The following is a 6,943-nucleotide window of genomic DNA, read 5'->3' as shown; positions in this document are numbered from 1 at the left end:
AAGAAGAAGAAGAAGAAGAAGAAGAAGAAGAAGAAGAAGAAGAAGAAATTTATAGTATAATTCCCATCATACCTCCTGGCTATACCACATATACCAAAATATTTATAGCAATACATCTTGCAGTAGCAAAGAACAAGAAACAAAATATATACCCATTGATTGGGAAATAGCTAAACAAATTGTGGCATATGAATGTAATGGAATATCACTATGCTATAAGAAATGCCCAGTGTGATGACTATAGAGAAGCCTAAGAAGAATGACATGAACTGATGAAAATGATGCAAGTAAAACCAAAACATTGACTGCTGTAACCACTGACTGCAACAATGTAAATGGAATGAACATTTACTACAAAATAACTGAAACTGAATGTTGCAAAATTATGAAGAACAAGCTTGGAACCAAAAAAGAGATAGGAGAAAATACCTCCCTCTTTCTCCTTTGCAGAGGTCAGTGTCCATGGGAGTGGAATTTTATATTTAATGTCAGTTTTTAAAAATACGTTGATAAGTTTTGCAGAATTTTTTCTCTTGGGGCAGCTAGGTGGCACAGTGGATAAAGTTTGAGCCTTGGAATCTGGAGGACCTGAGTTCAAATCCAGCCTCAGACACTTGACACTAGCTGTGTGACCCTGGGCAAGTCACCTAACCCTGATCACCTCATCAAAAAAAAAAAAGAATTTTTTTCTCTTCTTTTTTCTTTTAAAAATTCTTTACTCTAAAGTATGGCTCTTGGGAAGGGGAAGGAAGAGAGATACATAGGGTAAGAGAGGTGATGTAAAAAACAAAAGTATAAATAAAAATGCATTTAAAAAAAGGAATTTCTCATTTTAACTCAAGGAATCCACTGAATTCTAAGAATGGCAACTGAACTAGGAGAAAGGTAGTTCAGAAGGTAGATGCTGACTCAGGACTTCTTTGGTTGCTTGAATCATAAAAGAGCTGACATAACTCTCAGGACTACCAAAGGGACAGACCTTCTTGGGCGGTGTGCAGCAGTAGCCATCAGATTGCAGCTTGGACCAAATGGTAGCAGGTGGTAATACGGTGGAGAGAACAGATCAATGGTGAGGTCCAAGCAGTGGCAAGACCAGCATGAAGTCAGAGACTATCACCAGAGCAGCTGATGGCAGCAGTAGCATTGGAAGCTTGGAAAAAGAGGTATTCCAGGAGGAATACAATGTTAATTGTCCTCTCCCACTTGTATCGCTCTAGCCACCCCCTGGGTGTGAGGTACCTGGCCACATATATTCCCTTTGTGTGTCCCCTCTCCTATCATAGGTGCAATAACCTGTCAGGGAGAGTACCTCCCACCCCCATTTGTATGGAGTATATTTCCTTTGTCATTTATTTTACTATATTGGTTAACTGATGCCTTTTACTTTGGTCTAATGTGTTCCTTGGTTGGTCTGATGCAAGAAACATCTATGGGGGCTCATGAATTATAGTTTTGAATAGATCTCAAACATTCCTTAAACCTGGGGTAACTTTTTAGGGACCAACAATTGAAGTGGGCCTGGGCTATGTAGAGAAGCATGGAGGAAGATTAGGATTGTTGAGGAAAGAACAAGAGTAGGTGAAGTTTATATAACATTTTAACATTTTGAAGTACTTAGTTTTATCTCATTTGAGCCCTATGACAACCCTATGAGATAGAGATTACAATTATTCTTATTCTAATTTTTTTTTTTGGTGAGGCAATCAGGGTTAAGTGACTTGCCCAGGCTCATGCAGCTAGTGAGTATCATATGTTTGAGGCCAGGTTTGAGCTCGGGTCCTCCTGACTCCAGACCCAGCACACTATCCACTGCAGTGCTACCTAGCTGCTTCTGAGAACAAATATCAGAAGCAGAATTTGAACTCAAGGCTGCCTGACTCCAAATCCAGCGCTTTCTATCAGCTGTGCTTCTCCATTTTGGACACTGAGTTTGATATGCCTGCAGGATACTCAGTGGGAGTTGTTCTACGGTCAGCTGGCAATGGGGGTCTGGGACTCTGGAGAGAAACTGAGCCTGTAGAAATACAGAATAGTTAAACTGGCCATCATTTGGCAGAGAGGGCACAAACCAAAAAAATGCCTGAGGAGGGCTCACTTAGGGAGGAAGAAGAGGTCTAAGCTCAGTCCTCCTTCCCTCTTTTCTTCCTCTCTGGGGGAGGACCTTTTGAGCTTGAAAGTTCTGGAGGATTTCAGATTTTCCATCTTCCATTGGTGTCCTAACAACATTCCTAAATCAGGTGATGGCAGGGTCTGAATAGGGAGCCAAGGACAAACTGATGAAGGGTCACCATTTCCCAAGGCCAGCACAGAAGCTGTGCCATGCCTCTGGGCACCTCTGGGGCACCACACCAGAAACCTGGAGCTCTGGGCATGGTTCTCTGCACTTCACTGGTTCTAGCAGACTTCTCACCCTGGATGATGCCTCTGCCCTTGCAGGCCCTTCCTCCTACTGGTCCTCTACTTGGAGGACCCAGGACAGCCATGCTCACCCCTTCAAGCCTCTCCCAGCTCCTCCCCGACTCACCAGCCTCCTCCATAAAGACTCTACATGGGTTACCTTTTCCCTCTGTATCCCCCCACCCCATACATACTTTTCAGTTCTCCCTATTGAAATGTAAGCTTCCGGAGGGTAAGGAGTGCCCTCTCTGAGGAGAAGAACAGGAAGAGAAGGGGGAAGAGAGGGGAAGGAAAAAGAGAGTAGAGAGGAGAGGAAGGGAGAATTGGGGAGGAGAGAAGACAAAAAGACTCAGGACAGACCCCGAGTAACACCTACAAAAAAGAGTCCAGGGGCAGCTAGGTGGCACAGTAGATAGAGCTACAGCTTTGGAGTCAGGAGGACCTGAGTTCAAATCTGGCCTCAGGCACTTGACACTTATTAGTTGTGTGACCCTGGGCAAGTCACTTAACCTCATTGCCTAACCAAAAAGCAAAAGAAAACAAAAAACAAAACAAAAAACCAAAAACAGGTTCAGAGATAGACTATGAATGCATAAAAGCAATGGCTTCAGACTTTTCTTTTTTTGCATCATTGCTTAACCATTAAGTGACAACCTTGCTCTGACCACTTATATGATGTTTACTCCTCCTAAATCCAGCACCTGGGAGGAGAGAGCTTTCTGACATCAGTACAGATATCTAGTTCCATGAATGAAAAAACATCAAAGGGTGATGGTGGTTCTCACTTCTCACCCACTTTGTAAATAATTTAACCACAGTAAGACCAAGGGAAGTGGAAAGAGCCCTTGGCTCTAGTACTGATTCTGTCCTAACTTCACTGTGTGAACCTGGCCAGGCCTCTTCTCCTTGAATAAGTTTCCCCATCTATGAAATGGCTGAAGTAGATTGTCTTTGAGGACCTCCTGGCTCTGACATTCTCTACCATAAGGTCCCTCCCAGCTTCAACATCCTATCATTCTAATTTAAAGAGCTACCTGGAATAAATGTCCATTGTGGAGCAACAAAGCTTAGGGCCTCAGATGGTCACATACAATTTTTTTTAAAGCATGGATAATCTCCAAATTTGTCCAGTCATTCTGGAAATCAATTTGAAAAAACTCTGCTTACTCTCTGACCACTACTAGGCTTATATCCCCAGAGAGATCAAAGAAAGAGAAAAAGGGCCCATGTGGACAAAAATATTTATAGCAGCTCTTTTTGTGGTGGCAAAGAACTGGAAATTGAGGGGATGCCCATCAGTTGGGGAATGACTGAACAAGTTGTGGTATATGATTTTTAGGGAATGCTATTATTCTGGAAGAAATGATGAAAGAGGTGATTTTGGACAAGCCTGGGAAAATATTTATGAAATGATGCAGAGTGAAGTGAACAGAACCAGGAGAAAAACTTATAAAATAGCTACATTGTAAAGACAAACAATTTTGAATACTACTGTGCTATAAGAAATGATGAACAGGCTGACTTCAGAAAAACCTGGAAAGATTTGTATGGTCTGATGCTGAGTGAAGTGAGCAGAACCAAGAGAACGTTCTACACAATAACAGCCACGTTGTGCAATGACTAATATTGATAAACTTAACCCTTCCTGGCAATACAAGGATCTAAGACATCTCCAGAGGCCTTGTGATGGAAAATGCTATCCACACCCAAAGAAAGAACCATGGAAGCTGAATTGTTATTTTTTATTCTCTTCTGTTGAGTTTTGTTTCCTCTTTCTGATGGTTCCTCCTATTGGTTTTAATTTCTACTTACAACATCACTAATGTGAAAATATGTTTAATATGAATGTAAATGTATAGCCTGTGTCAGATTGTATGCTGTCTTGGGGAGGGTGGTGGGGAGGAAGGGGGAGAAAAATTTTAAACTCAAAAGCATATGGAAGTGATTATTGATAAATCAAAATAAAAATTAAAAAAAAAAGACAAACAATTTTGAAAGACTTCAGAACTCTGAACAGCACAATGACCAACCAGGATTCCAGAGAAATCACCAATGAGAAAACATGCCACCCATCTCCTAACAGAGATTGGATTCAAGATGTAAAAAAAGACAGACACTTATGACCATGGTCAATATAGACATTTATTTTGCTTAACTATGCATACTTGTTACAAGGGTTTTGTTTTTCTTCCTCTCCCCCCCTCCCCCCGCAGTGTTTGGGGTGGCAGAGTTGGGAGGGAGATAAAATAAATACTTGCTAATAGAAAAAAATCATAATTTAAAAATACGGCTAAAAACTGAAAACCTTTTTAAAAACTGTCAAAATTGTTTTTCACATGTGATTTTGGCAAAAATAAAATATTATTAAAAATAAAAAATATTTTAATAAACAAGATGAACTAAAGATATCCCTTCATACAAGGAGAAAAATTGCCTTCATCAGGATCACTGAGACTTGGTGGAATGCCTGGAGTGTGGCTAAGGAAGGTTATAGTTGAATTTGAAAGGAACCAAAAATATCCAAGAAGCAAGGAAGTAGCATCATTTTTCAATCAAACAACAATCAACAAACATTTATTAAGTGCCTACTAGGTGCTGAGTTCTGGGTTAAGCTCAAGGATGAAAGTCCTTGTTCCCAAGGGGAAGGGAAGGATGGATCCATGTTTCCACTGATGAAGGGAGCTCCCACCTGAAGAATCTCTACCAGTGAAGTTTGGTACCTTTTCTGTAACCTGTGGTCACCAAGAGGTTAAATATAATAGCTAATAAGTGTTTGAGGTCTCATTTGAACTCAGATCTTCTTGGTGTTCTAACCACTGTGCCAGTAGCTGCAAGAGGCACAAGAACCTGAACTAGGGTGGTGGCTATGTGAGTGGAGAGAGTCTGGCGATCACAAGATCTGTTAGGCAACATGTGGGCTGAGTGGGAGGGAGGAGTCACCAATGACCAAGGGCATGAGCCTTGGTGACTACGGCATTGATGGCAATGTTCTTGCCAGTAACAGGAACGTTTGGAAGAGGGAAGGTTGAGGCTGGGAGAGTAGAGATAATGAGCTCTGTTTGGGCATGTATTGTTTGGAATGCCTAAGTGGCAGCTAGGTGATGCCACTATGGATAGAGTCAGGAGGACCTGAGTTCAAATCTGACCTCAGACACTTATTAGATATGTAACCCTGAGCACTTAATCCCCCCCTTCAAAAAAAGAAAATAAGAAAGAGAAAGAAAAAAAGAAATGCTTATGGGATGTCCAGTTTGAAATATTCAATAGGCAGTTGGTGATGTAAGATGATAACTCAGTAAAGAAATTAGGGATGGATATATAGATTTGAGAATTATCTCCACAGAGATGCCAGTTGGCATTGGAAGTGCTTAACTGAATGCTTGGGAGATCAAGTGAGACAAGGTAGAGAAGGAGAAAAGAGGAACAGGACAGAGATTTAGGGGGCAGGGATGTACTGGAGGCAGTTCCTTACCTCTGTGCTGTGCAAGCCAATAGTTAATTTTCAGTTTGAGCATTTACACCTGATAAATTGGAAAATGCTACAAATCGGCTTTGTTGTTGTTGTGTTGGTTGTCTAGACTTAAGAAAGTGTTGGAGAAAATGTTACGGATTCAGATTAAACTTAAAAGTGTGTCATGGGTGTCTTACCCTCCCCCCCCGAAAGCCAATTGTTAAACATTTATCAGCACCCCCCTGCTTGGAGGACACTGTGGCAGAGACAAGGTTCAAGAACTAACAAAGAAGCCCGAGAAGGAGCAGTCAAGCAAATGGGAAGAGAACCTTGTGTTAGGATATCCAGGAACCAGAGATATGAGAGATGGTGGAAAGCATTAGGGTGGGGATCAAGGGAGGAAGGGACAAAAGCAACTTGATCTTGGGAGAGAACTACACACTACTTGGCCAGAAGGAGGATATGTAGACTTAAAATTTCCATATAAGTAAGGAGATAGTGAAAGAGAACCTAGTTGCCTTTTATGAGCCCCAGACACCAGGCTCAGATAAATTACACCTTCGGAAGACCAAGTCATTTCCCTACATTTCCAATGGCTTTCACTATTAGGTATATACCCCCAAGGAGGTCATTGATAAGAAAAGACCCCATATATACCAAAATATTTATAATAGCACTTCTTGTGGTAGCAAAGAACTGGAAACAAAATAGATGCCTACTGGCTGGGGAATGGCTAAACAAATTACGGTACCTGAATGAAATGGAATTTTACTATGCTGTAAGAATGACCAATACGATATATACAGAGAAACATGGAATGATTTACATGAATCAAGGCAAAGTGAAGTAATCAGAGCCCACTAAACAATATATACAATAATTTGATTTTAAATTTTTTATATTTTGTTTATTTTTTCCAATTACATGCAAAAACAATTTTTAACATTTTTTTTTTAATTTGAGTTCCAAATTCTTACCCTCTCTCCTTCGGTTCACCCCTCATTGAGAAGGCAAGCAATTCAATATGGGTTATGCATGTGCAGTCATGCAAAACATATTTCCATATTAGCCATGTTGTGAAAGAAGATTCAGACC

This window comes from Vombatus ursinus, unplaced genomic scaffold (assembly GCF_900497805.2).
Source record: "Vombatus ursinus unplaced genomic scaffold, bare-nosed wombat genome assembly UNPS02012758.1, whole genome shotgun sequence".
Taxonomy (NCBI): domain Eukaryota; kingdom Metazoa; phylum Chordata; class Mammalia; order Diprotodontia; family Vombatidae; genus Vombatus; species Vombatus ursinus.
The sequence above is the reverse complement of the archived record's forward strand: the minus strand, read 5'-3'. Positions refer to the sequence as shown.